Source organism: Otolemur garnettii, unplaced genomic scaffold, assembly GCF_000181295.1.
Source record: "Otolemur garnettii isolate 467f Iridium unplaced genomic scaffold, OtoGar3 scaffold00006, whole genome shotgun sequence".
Taxonomy (NCBI): Eukaryota; Metazoa; Chordata; class Mammalia; order Primates; family Galagidae; genus Otolemur; species Otolemur garnettii.
In genome coordinates this window covers 37,688,852-37,702,382 of record NW_003852401.1, presented here as the reverse complement: position 1 = coordinate 37,702,382, position 13,531 = coordinate 37,688,852, and the positions used below count along the sequence as shown (strand labels likewise).

The window sequence follows — 13,531 nt, the reverse complement described above, 5'->3', positions numbered from 1 at the left end:
AACTGAGAAATAAATACTATCAATCTTTTTATTATGGCTTAAGCTTTCTGTGACCCTTTTAAGAAATCCTACTTTACCAAGATAAAAAGAAAGATTCTTCCTGTTTTGTTTTGTTTGAAAGTTTTAAAGTTCTGTCTTTTTTCGCAGGTGATGAGATGTATTCATTTTTTTCATAAGAATAACCAGCTATCTCCCCAATACTATTTCATGGTGTCTGTCTTCTTCCTCACTGATCTGTCTGCCCAGCCTGTTATAAGTTAATATATTTCTCAATTCTGTTTTATTTCACTAGCCTATACAAAGACTAGTAAGTATTTTAGCTAGAATATGTTTAAGTACTTTTCAAGTTCAAAATGCTACGTGGAGACTGGATCTGAGGCCTGCACGAAGGAAAGGCGGAGACCAGCTGGGAGGTAATGCAAGGAGTCAAATCAAAAAAATAACGAATGATGACATAGGTTAGGTTGTGGCAGGATAGGCTGCAAAGAGCAGGAGTGCAGTGATATTCTGGAGACTAAATTGTAAAGACTTGGTTATGGAAAGAGAAGGAGTGAGCACACTGAAGAAATTCAGGGTACCTCATAGAATTCAGCCTCAGGTACTAGGTACATGGCTATACCATTTGCTTAGACTGGGCACAAAAGAGGAGGAATGGCCATATAATTTTCTTAACTTTTTCTTCAGACTAGGAAAGCTGTGTGTTTAATGAAGATAAGTAGACTGGAAATAAATCAAAAGTCAAGCACAATCTTACCAGCCAAAAAATTACTAATACAATGTTGGTGGGTCTATCTAGTACTTTTTCAATGCATATGTAAGTATTTTTTAACAAAAATAACATCAAGCTATCTTGTGTTTAACCTGTCACTTATTCATCACGTATCAAGAATATTTTCCGATATCCCTAAGTAATGCCTTGACTGTATCATTTGTAATGGCTACATAGTATGCCACTCTATGGATATGAGAGTTCATTTAAGTGGTACCCTAACTACTGGGTGTTCAGATTGTTTCTAATGCTTTAATATCAATAAAGAAAATCATCATGATACTAACATATAAGCAAATACATTATATACATACATAGTGAAGCATCATTTTACAATGGGGACCTGTTTTGAGAAATGCATCATTAGGCAATTTCCTCACTGTTCAAACATCGAAGGGTATACTTACCCAAACCTAGATGGTACAGCCTATTACACACCTAGGCTATAGGGTATATAACCTACTGCTCCTAGGCTACAAACCTGCTCAGCAAGTTACTGTACTGAATACTACAAGCAACCGTGACACAATGGTGAGTATTTGTATATCTAAGTATCTTTAAACATAGAAAGGGAGAGTAAAAATACAGCATAAAAGATAAAATAGCACACCTACATATAGCACTTAACTATGAATGAAGCTTGCAGGACTGAAGCTGTGATGAGTGAATGTGAAGGCCTAGGATAGTGGTTCTCAACCTTCCTAATGCTGGGACCCTTTAATACAGTTCCTCATGTTGTGGTGACCTCCAACCATAAAATTATTTTCATTGTTATTTCATAACTGTAATTCTGCTAGTGTTATGAATTGTACCTTAAATATCTGATGTGCAGGATGTATTTTCATTGTTACAAATGGGTCTGGATCCATAGGTTGAGAACCGCTGGCCTAGGACATTATGGAACTACTACTACAGATACAAAGACTACACTCAGGCTACACTGTATTTATAAAGTTTTATGAGGGCTACACTGTTACTATGCAATAAAATTTTTTCAGTTCCATTAAAAAATCATCAAAAAATTATCATGTATCACGTGACTGTATCTCAGTTAAAATACAACTTTTGCTTTTAAGGTCTACAATACCCAAACAAAAAGTGGACTGAATAATAGAGATTTTTGTTTCTCACAAAAGTTCAAGGTTGGATGAACTGGCCCTGTCAAGACTCTGGGTCAATTTCTCTCTGATTCGTGTGGTGGCTTCCTTCATATCCCATTCCCCTATCTCCAGACAGCTGCCACAGCTCCACGCATTACCTCATATCCTCACACAATCTTGTTAAAATGCACAAAAGAGGACAACTCGTCTCTGTGGTCTCTCTGTTAAGAGAAAAACACTTCTCCTTGTATTACTGACCTGGACAGGGTCACGTGCCCATGGCTCATGGAACACTGAAAAGAGCATCTGGAATGTTTTAGCCTTCACAGAAGGGAGGTACTGCCTACAGAAGAGAACCAACAAACAAAGCCTGCCTCACCATCAATCTCTGCTCAAAGGCAGATCTGAAGCTATTAGCTAAAAGAAACCCAAGAACAACTTCTGAGCTTTCAATCCAAGTAGACAGCTACTTAGACCGTTTTATTCCCATCAATAGTTTCTTCTCCCAGATATTAATTTGTGCAGAGCTGTGTCTACAAATTGCTTTGAGTCAAGCCAGAAACACCCTCGGGAAATAAAAATATACATTACTGCCACACTGCTCTGGGACCACAGTGGCACTGCCCTTGTTGGTCATAGAAGACGACCTGGGCCAAGATAAATTCTCCTCTTTTTTATGAATCTACCAAGAAAAACAAAAAAAGCACAAGAATCATAAGGGGCAGACTAGCTATAAAAAGGGTGCAAAAATGTACCATTTTTAGTTTTTCTTATGATGTTTATGTGTGGTGCTTCAGCTTTAATTCTTACTCATTAAGTTTGCAGTATTACTATATCCCATGAAATATAACAGTTGCTATTCACGAGTAGGATAGACAAATTTTCTCAAAACAGAGAAATAATAGCAGAGAAAAAATATGCTGTTGATCAAGCAGCAATGGAATAATTTCAAAGATAAGACTTCCCACAAAATAATGGCAATTCTCATGAATTTTAACTTATTTACATCCCCTTTGATTGGCTAGTAGTGGGCTGGCAAGGGTCCTTTGTTGTCTTCTCCCAGTCACCCCCTGCAATTAGATGACCACCAACAATTCTTAATCAAGAAACCCTCTCACCCATGACCCCCTGGGAAATAATTATTAATAAAAAGAAGGATATTAAACTCCTGATTTCCAGGTTTCAGAACCACCATCCAGCAATGTGCCTTTACACTACTACAGACAAATGCTGTCTACAAGTCTCCTATAAAATATTTTACCACTTTAAATAAGAGACAGATTCAAACTTGTTTGTGTCACAGGACACTTTGTGAATCTGAAAGATTACAACTTTCTTTCTCCCAAATCTGTGATATTCCATTGCCATCCCCACCCCACAACCCACACAAACACACACAATTCTGCAAATACTTCAGGGAGCCAATGGATAGCCCACTGCCCAACCATGAAACCCTAGAACAGGGGTACTCAAACTTTTTAAACAGGGGGCCGGTTCACTGTCCCTCAGACCATTGGAGGGCCGGACTGCGGGTCCCAGGACGAGTCGGCTGCTAAGCAGGACAGGTAGTAGTGGCAAAAAAACACCTGGCAGGGCGGATAAATGTCCTCGGTGGGCTGTAGTTTGAGGACACCTGCCCTAGAAGATCCAAGAACCTAGGGCTAAAACACCTGCCTCTTATTAGTGGTGTTTATGACAACTTTTGGTTCCTAAACATAAGAATAATAGACAAGAGGTGGGAGAAAACATAGTATGAGTCAGGAGTATCTAACCGATCTATGGAACTAATATAATTCAGACAACTTAGGTTACCTAATTAGTATTATAACATAGGCATGTGCATCAGGCACTCACAATTTCCATTTTTCTCCCCAAACTGAGCTCTGAACACTAAACCTTAGGCAATCCTACCAGTTGATCTCAGGATAAAGACAATATTGTTCCCAGTGGTAAAGAAAAAAGAACCTGGAGTCAAGAGAACAAGTAAGAGACAAGGGTAGAGTAGTGGTTAAATGTGTGAGCTCTGAAGTCAGTACAAGTTTGGATCCCTGTTCTGCTACTTCTTCTTGTGTGGCCTTCAGAAAACTACTTCTTTCAGGGCCTTGGTTTCATTTGTTGTTAAGTTTTCATTTGTTAAGTTGGGATAGTATTTCATTCTACAGGGGGGTGATGTGACGATTAAACAAAATAATGCATGTAAATGCTTAGTACAGTACTCGACAGAGCATATATACTCAATAAGCATTGTTATTTTTAGTTATCCTTTTAGAGAAAAGAATATAAGCCTACAAATGTGATAAATCTAGAAAAATAACTGTGACAGAAAAGGATCCCAAGTTGTAAAATAAAAATTCTGCAATCATCAAAACAAAGAGGCATACAAAAATCATACGGTGTTAGACTAGATATACATATATGTAGCACAGCTATCAGTTCCAGCCTTGCATTAGACAAATGAGGAAACAAATGAAATTCCTAAGATCATACTACAAGTGACACCCAGGACTGTGTGTTCTCTACCAGTCCATGTTTCCTTCTCTAATCTTGGCTCAAAAAAATGTAGGGGAAAACCCAAATAAGAAAATGACCCAGAGTACAGAATTTATTAATTTAAAAAGCATTTATTGAACAATATTATAAACAAATGACTGCAGGTTTATTATTGAACAGTTACTGAATATCTATTCAGTAACTATAAATATCTATTAAAAATGATGAGCCACCTCCTAGGCACCGGGCTATCCAACTGGACCCAGGTCTCACTGGTCAGGGAAGGGAAAGTGACACACAAATCAATGGTAAGTGCTATGAGGATAATAAAGCAGACTAATGGGACAGAGAATGACCTGGGTGAAGCCCTACATCAAGGGGGAGTGACAGACAGTCAAGGGAAATCTTTCCTCAGAAAGTAACATTTGAACTGAGACTTTTAAGTGTAAGGAAGACTAAGTCAGGACATGAAAAAGGGTACTTCAGAGGACAGAACTGGTGTACAAACCCTCAGTTGAGAACATGTTTGGGGTGACCCAAGGACAGAAGAAAGGTCAATGTGGTTTAGGGACAGTTGAACGAAAACTGTGAGCACTATGTGAAATCAGAAAGAAAGGGAAAGGGTCAGCTCAGGAAGAATCTTATAAGCCAATGCTAGAAATTCAAGATGTTTTTCTAAGCAAATGGGGCGATCATCAGTTGTAATTTTAAAAGATGAGGTCTTCCCATGTTGCCCAAGCTGGCCTTGAACTCTTGGGCTCAAACAATCCTCCTACCTCAGACTACCAACTACATGGGATTACAGGCACCTGACACCATGCTTGGCCTGGTTTTAAGCAGAGGGGCGACAGAATCCAATTTATATTCTAGAAAAAGAGCACTCTAGCTGCTGTGTACAGAATGAAGTATAGAAAGATAATTGGAAAAAGATAATACAGAAAGAAACTCCCCTATTGGGAGAAGGCAGCAGGAAACTAACAATGCTTTGGCCAATAGGAGATGGAAGATGCACTCACTCAAGAGAGAATGGTTTGGTGCAGAACAGACACCTTTTCTGATGAGAGAAAGTTTTTAGATCAAGCTTAGATTCTTTCTCTTTATTCATCAGCCAGTCTTTAGGATACTGACAATAAAAGCCCAAAGTTCTGAGGAGTACTGGAAAGGCAAGCAAGAAGAGGAAAGAGTAAGTGTGAAATGGACTGAAGAATATCAATAATGAAAGCTATAGCAATTCAACACAGCGGGGCACTGGTGAAAGAAGAGACAAACAGTTTAGAAGAACAGAATAGAGTCTAGAAATAGGCCCCACGTGTATGGTTAACTGATTTTCCAACAGTAGTACAGCCCAATTTGTCTTTGAAACAAGATCTATAACAACTGAAATGTACATCTGAAAAAAAAAAAAAAGCAACTCAACCCACATCTTGCAATATAAACAAAAATTAAATTTGATCATAGGCCTTAATGTAAAACTTCTACCAAAAAAAAAAAAAAAAAGGAGAAAAATCTGTCTTGCGCTAGGCAAAGATTACTTAGAAAAAACATCAAAAGTAAAATCTATAAAGGAAAAAAGTTTATAAATTGGACTTCATCAATGTTAATACTACACACTGGAAAAATATATTTGCAAAATACATGAAGGATTTATATCCAGAATATTAAACATTCTCAAAACTCAAAAAAAAAAAAAAAGATGATACAAAAAAAGGGCAAAGATTTCAATGAAGATGGAAGAGAAGGCAAATAAGCACATTCAACATCCTTAGTTGTTATGGAAATGAAAAAAAAACACAATGGGCAGGCTCCCCTGGCTCATACTTATAATCTCAGCACTCTGGGAGGCTAGGATACTGATAGGCAGGTAGGTGGATAGACCCCTTGAGCTCCGGAGTTCAAAACAACCTGAACAAGAGCAAGACCCCATCTCTACCAACAACAGAAAAATTAGCCAGGTGTCTTGGCCCACACCTGCAGTCCCAGCTACTTGGGAGACTGAGGTAGGAGGACTGCTTGAACCTAGGAATTTGAAACTGTAAGCTAGGCTGAGACTATGCATTCTAGCTGGGGCAACAGAACAAGACTCTATTTCCAAGAAAACACCAAAACAAAACAAAAAAGCCATAATGAGCACCACTGTGTAGCCATTAGAACAGCTAAAAGAATTCCCCAAGCGCTGGCAAAAGATACTCTCTCAAACATGTTACTAAGACTGCAAAATTGTATGGTCACTTTGAAAAACACTAGGTTGGTTACTCAGAAAGTTAAAACATGTATTTACCATAACTCAGAAGTCTCATGTCTAGGTAACCACCCCAAAGAATTAACATATATAGAACTTACAGTCACTTACAAAAAAAGCCTATAGATGGCTGTATCTACATGCTCCCCAACTGGTGAAAACTCAACAGTCCTTCAATGAGTTCATGTACAAACACATTGGTGTGTCCAAACAATAAAGTATCATTTAGCAATACCAAGAATCTAACTATTGATAAAAGAAAAAGGGAAAATCTCAAATGCCTTATGCTAAATTTATGCTTTAATTTTTTTAGAAAATGCCAAAAGACTATATAATGTATAATTCTATTTATATGACATTCTCAAAAAGGTTTACTTTGGGAGAAAAAACATTTTCAGTGGTTGCCAGAGGCTGGGATAGGATAAATAACTGACTACAAAGAAGAACAAGGAAATTGAGACTGGGGGAGAAGTATTCTGCATTTTAATTGTGGTGGCAGTTACACAACGACTCGACTTGGTTGTCAAAACTCAAAGAACTGTACACTAGAAAGTGTAAATTTTACTTTCTGTAAATTATCTCAATAAATCTGACTTTAAGAATATCAATAATGAATGTGTTGGCTCAGTGCCTGCAGCACAGTGGTTTTAGCGTCAGCCACTTACACTGGGGCTGGCAGGCTCAAACCCAGCCTGGGCCTGCTAAGCAACAATGACAACTGTAACAACAAATAGCTGGGCGTTGTAGCGGGTGCCTAGAGTCCCAGCTACTTGGGAGGCTTAAGCACAAGAGTTTGAGGTTGCTGTGAGCTTTGATGCCATGGCACTCTACTGAGGGCGAAAGCTTGAGACTCTGTCTCAAATAAAAATAATAATGACTGTGTATTTCTTGTTCCCTACTTCCAAATATCTGAAAGAACATCTGCAAATATAAAACACACACAAATTTGTAAATGTATGCAGCTTTATTTTTATCATGTTTTCTAATAACTGTTCCTCTTTATCCTGTCTTCCTTGGAAAGTAAAGTTTTACTGAAATTAAAATGTGCTGATTAAAAGTCGATATGTGTAGTAAAATGTAAACCTAGAAAGCTTATGACTACCCAAACCTTAATAAGATGATTTAAAGGTACCTTGAGGATCATATCTCAGAATACATTTCAAAACATTTTTAAACATCATTCAATATAAAAATAAAATGTTCCCCTTTAATAGGATTTGGTGAAAGTACTCAAATAACTGTGAATGAATGAATGAGTAAATATAATCAGTAAAGCATTCTTCCTATGCACTAAAGTGTTCTTCTAACCTTTCCACAAAGGTCCTTAGAAGAACACTTAAGACTACAAATGTATTTCTGGGTGGAAGTATTCCCAAACTGATTTCCTAGGGAACTTTGAGAACATACAAAAGTTTTAATTCTTAAAACTTCACCCAAGGATTAGCTGCCTGTTTGGAATGAGGTCTGTCTCTCATAGCCATGCTTCCACCCTCCCTTCCTCTTCCCATAAAGAAAAAGGTCTCTGACTAAATACAAATTGGCATTGCCGTACGTAGAAACACTATGGACTTAGGTGGAAGTCACCAGAGAGTTAGAAAGTAGAAGCAAAAAACAAACAAACAAGGAAACTATAAAAGGAGATTAGCAATCTGGATCTGCAAGCATGCAAGCTGCCTTGACTGGAACCTGGTTCTCTGAGGTAACAGTTCTCCACACCTCAGCCTGCTGAGCAAAACACATAGAGCTGGGAAACTACTTTCTTCTCCATGGAAACCAATGCCCACATGCCTTAAGCTATGTCAGATACATTCACCAGGACATATGCAATTCTTCTGACACTCAACTCTATGCCTACTATGCCTCTATGGAAGTCATGACAGCGCCTCTCCATACAGAGAACCGTGTTACTTCAGGTTAGCACCAGTTCTGCAGAGAGGTGGACTGACTGGCTTCTGGAAATTGCTTCCTGAGAAAGCTTTGTAATAGAAATTAAATGAGTACACACCACTAATACAAATAAGAAATCCTGTTCCTTACTTAGTGTTTTTTTGGGAGCTCTAAAGTAGAGGCAGAGCTGAAAAACTACTTAAATATATTAGTCTTTGTTATGGAGAGGGGAAATTACTACCTCTTAGTGCCTCATCAAACTGTAGCAGAAAGATTAGATTATGACTACATCACTCAATAATAGAGTTCCCTGCTTTAGAATAAACGAACCATTTTTTTTTTTAAAGGGTGAAGGGATGGACATATCAACAGAAGATGAGACGAATGTGATTCAAAACTGCTTTGCAGGTGAGCAAAGCCCTACATGCAAAAGCCAGAATATACCCTCAAGCCAGTCTCTTTCCCCAACTCCCACCACGTAAGCTGTGATGCGGTCAGAGGCTGGTACATTTTATAAAGCCTTCCAACTCGAGGTACACTGTTCAGTTAAGAAGGTAACAATGCTGAAATAACAATCTAATAAAATACAAATCTACTTCATAGCTCTTTTTTTATTGTATTCTGTATTACATATGTTTAGAAAATACCAATAGTAATCAGTTGGGAGAAGTAGAAAAAGAGACGCTCAACTCTAAGTTTACTGAAAAGTGTTTATACTAAAAATAATGTGAAAACTGAGTTGTAAAGCTGAGCTGTTAAAGAATGTGTTTTGCGCATAGAACTTACATCAGAAAACAAGCCATGATTCTAGCTATCATGTGACCACAACCACCTACCTACACCCATAAAGCCTCCTTAAAAGAGCCAAAGGCCTATGAAATCAAAGCCTGACTGTCTTAGCTCCCCATCCCCCCACTGCAAGAAAGAGAAGGGACAGGGCTTGACTGCAAGTAATCTTGAAATGATCCTCCAATAAGAGTATGGGCCTAGGGAACGTGAATGAGTTAAAGAGGGAAACTCAAACTCAGATGTGTTCTCCAGTATCAGTACTGTGGGGAGCTGAGCTCACTCTGCTGAGACTCCGTGGGCTAGTGTAGAAAGCACTTTAAGATTGTCCACCCATGAGACAGGCAGGGAACATTCCACTGATTCTGCTTTTCTGTGGGAACAGAGTTACCCAATGGGGCTGTAATTCCCTCACCCTAAGTGAAAGGTGGGTTCTCACAAAGGTCTTCCAACAAAGTACCGGGGGAAAGCAAGGATTTCACAGACATAGCGTGGTTAAGGGAAAGGTGCTGTCAAGGACACATGGTGCAGTGGCAAGGACTAGAGAGAAAGGAACTGCAGGGACGAGTGTGTGTGTGTGTGTGTGTGTGTGTGTGTGTACAAGGTGGGCCCAAGAAGAACAACACTGCTTCATTATTATGGGGACAGCTATACCCAAAAAAGGATAATAGCAGAACGCCCACGAAACATACCATTTTGGAGAGAGGGTCCTTTGTTAGAGATAAAAATATGCCTCTACAATATTTATTGTATTTTTGCTTTTGCTAAAAAAGTGAAGTTTTATTTATTTCCAGTTTTGTTGTTTCTTGGAAATCATATCCCCGCATATACCTGTTTTTATATATGCCAACATATTTATACCTTTTAGTTTTTGCCTAATGGCTAATAATGACAATGAGGAATTAACCAAAGTGGCTTATCCGAATGCGTTTGAAACTTAAAATTACAATTTTAAAATCTATAATGGAAAAAGGAGGACATACATTTTAAAACAGTCACACTATAAGACTTTCTGCCAAAATGTCAAGCTGGAATATATATATAATTTAAGGTTCAATCATATGACAAGGACAATAAACAAAATGTTAAGAGAGGGAGAAAAACCCTGAAGGTATTGTCTTTAAAAAAAAAAAAAAAAAAACTAACTCAAACACATAGAATGGTAAAGGCAAAGCCATTTAAATCATTTCCTTAGTAATACAAGTAATATTTAAATAGATTTAATAGTGCTGCTCCAAACCAATGAATTATGGGTTTAAAACCTATTAAAATGTAATGTTTTTTTCCTGAGCTGAGAGGAAAGAGATTTAAATCCACTGAATTTTAATATTTCAGCTTGAGCTGCAGGAGGTAGAGAAAGTCCAAATGAACTATTCCATCAGCACCATTCAAGCATGAACATTTTAATCAGTTTTACTTCCTTGGAGTTCTCTAACACAGTTTACGCTGTCATTCTGAAAGCACTTAACACAGAGAGTGTGAAAAACCACCAAGGCTTGTTATTGCCTTCACAATTGATGGCAAATAATTTTGCAGACTTCCTATCATTAAAATGTCACTGCTAAAAATTGAGGTTCAGCATTTCTTGTGCTAAACTGCATTTTCCTGGAACACCATGGCATACCTTTTTCTTAAGGTGTTTTTTTTTTTTTTTGGCAGGGGGTACTTTTTTAAAAAAATGCATACATTTCTATCATTTGCCCTTCTCAAAGAGTTAGCTTTAAAAAGTGGGCTGGGGGTTTCCAAAGGAACAATACTTTCTATTTTCACAAGCCAAACATTTTCTTTTCTAATATTCCCACTGTCACAACTTTTTTTGTTAATGGTAGTTTCTTTGGTGAAATTCTTAGGAGGTTCCAAGTTTGCCTCCTGTATTAAGCATAACCACATTCACACAGCATGCACTGATTATATAGTGTAATGGATTTAAAAAGCATTTTAAGATAGTCAGATGACTCAATTTAATAATACAGGAAATGAAAACATCATTTCTAATTAGATCATATTACTGATTTAAAACTACAATTTGTGTGCTGTTCCAACAGTGTGATCTTGCAGAGACTCTAATTTAAAAACACAGTGGCTAGTAGAACACATGACAAAATCAAACTAGATGCACAGCATTCCCCTCGAAAACATCACAGAAATGTGAAATACCACCATTTCAAAACAAAACACAAAATATTAACTGTATAAAACAACACAGGAATTTTCCTGGTTTTCTTCCTTATAAATAAAAGATAAATGATATTTAACTTATTTCAATCTATCAACAGTTTTAAACTGAACATGACCTGTGAAAGAAATCATTATAACTGTGTTTCATTCCATTAAACACAACTAGCTTATTGTCAGGAGAACAGCCACCTCTCCAGGTTTCGGGCTCACTTCAGCATTTTGCATTTAAACTGCATGGATCACTGGTTTGGCTCATTTACCAATGAAGGTAGAATAATATTGCAGAGTTAAAAAGGTGCTTCATCAGATTTCATTAAATCTGGGAACATTTGCTCTTGTCTGGATGGTGTGCATACATATAAAACAGATACATTATGGAGTGATAAATAAATGGAGGTCTGCAGGGGTTTAGATGGGTTTTTGCCTCTCAGAGGGAAACTATCATTCCCTCAGTGCAGAAAATCATTGCCAACTATAACTCTAAAAATCAAGTAACAAAAATCTAAAACTAAGCCCTCGTCGTTTTTGGTAGCAGGTCAAAATACCACCACCTCGCAATGTAGCCATGCCCAGGTGACACAGAACAACAGACCGTGCATCTAAAATACCACAACATTGCCACTCTGAAAACTGGACACAGGCACCAGGGTAGAAAAAGACAAAGAGAAGCTCATCAGCAAAATATCAATTGAGCTGCAAATTGGGTCCCCTCCTTCTCACTTCGCTTATGGTTCCCTTTAAGTTTGGGTTGGTTTTCCTATTTCTGCAATCTATTTTTCAGAAAAGTCAGATTAGGTGCTTTGGACTCCATTTTCTGTTCAGACACAAACAGATAGGAACTCCTTAACAGACCCACCAACTACAGTACATGCTCCTGTGACAGCAGCAACTCTATTAAGTTAGTTTTTCAAGTAAGTTTTTAGGTCACAAAATTAAATAAGCTTTACTTTAATAATAAATCCATATATACATAATAGGTCTTTTGGTATCTTGGCTACAGTCTAATAAATTACCATTTCCCTGAGAAAAAAGCAATCTGTCCTCCCATTCAAAAGAAAGCATATACAATGAAACAGATATAAAACAGTATAAAAAAAATTATTGATGTGATGAAGGGAACTTGCTCTGATTTCAGATCTTCCCTCACACATTTTTAAGCAACATCCAAAAAAAAACAATCTTTTTTATTGAGCTCAATTACTCCACTGTATAGTCACTAAAAAACTCAAAAAAGAAACAAAAAACCCACTGTTTTCCTAAAAAGGCTGCCAATCAGACAGAAGGTAGGAAGGCTATCTGTATTTTAGCTACTCCTACAAATGATAAACACTAAACTGGAAATGACCCAGCAAGCACTCCTATCAGATGTCACTGTGCACATTCTCTCCAACGTGGACAGTATAGTGAGTGAGAAAGGTACTACAGGACATTAGGTAACAAAAAAATACATATACAGTCCCAAGGTGAATACAACACATGCACAGGCTGCACATGTGCACACAATTCAAGCAAACACAGCTGGGTGCATGCATAGATACGGCTTTGTCAACTTAATGCATCCCTCTCTAATATCACTCCTACCTCTCCACTCAGAACAAAAATGTACAACAAATGTTATGCCTGATTCTGCATTACTTGTTCTGATTCAGCCTCATCCTTCCAAGGGGCATTTTGCATGAAATAAAGGTTATTCTTTTCCATTTATTACATCTGCTAATTTGCTACCAGGTTTTTTCTGGTGGTCAGAGGGACACAAAATAGAGCTCTAAATAGCCTATTAAAAAACAAGCTACAATCAGACTACTGCGCTCTCACTCTCAGTAGTGATCCCAGAGTTCTGATTTCCTTGTTAAAAGACAGAGGCGCAAATGAAGCAGTATCTTCACTTCAGATTGATTATCAGGCGACCCTTATATGCATCTTCACTCCGCAATTTGAATTTTAATGAAAGTAAATGAAATAATTAGCATTTCAAAGTGTGTATGATACATTGAGAGAAAAAAGAGAGAAGACTTTTGTGTATAACCTAGAAACAAAAATATTTGGGAGATGGCAGGCAGAGGAATGTACAGTTGTAGTGTC

The 13,531-nt window shown here is 37.6% G+C and overlaps 1 protein-coding gene across 4 annotated transcripts in view; it reads right to left on the bottom strand.

The window, feature by feature from the left end:
• LOC100948361 (transducin-like enhancer protein 4) overlaps positions 1-13,531 on the bottom strand; it is a 143,593-nt gene that overhangs the window by 81,343 nt on the left and 48,719 nt on the right. The window lies entirely within an intron of this gene.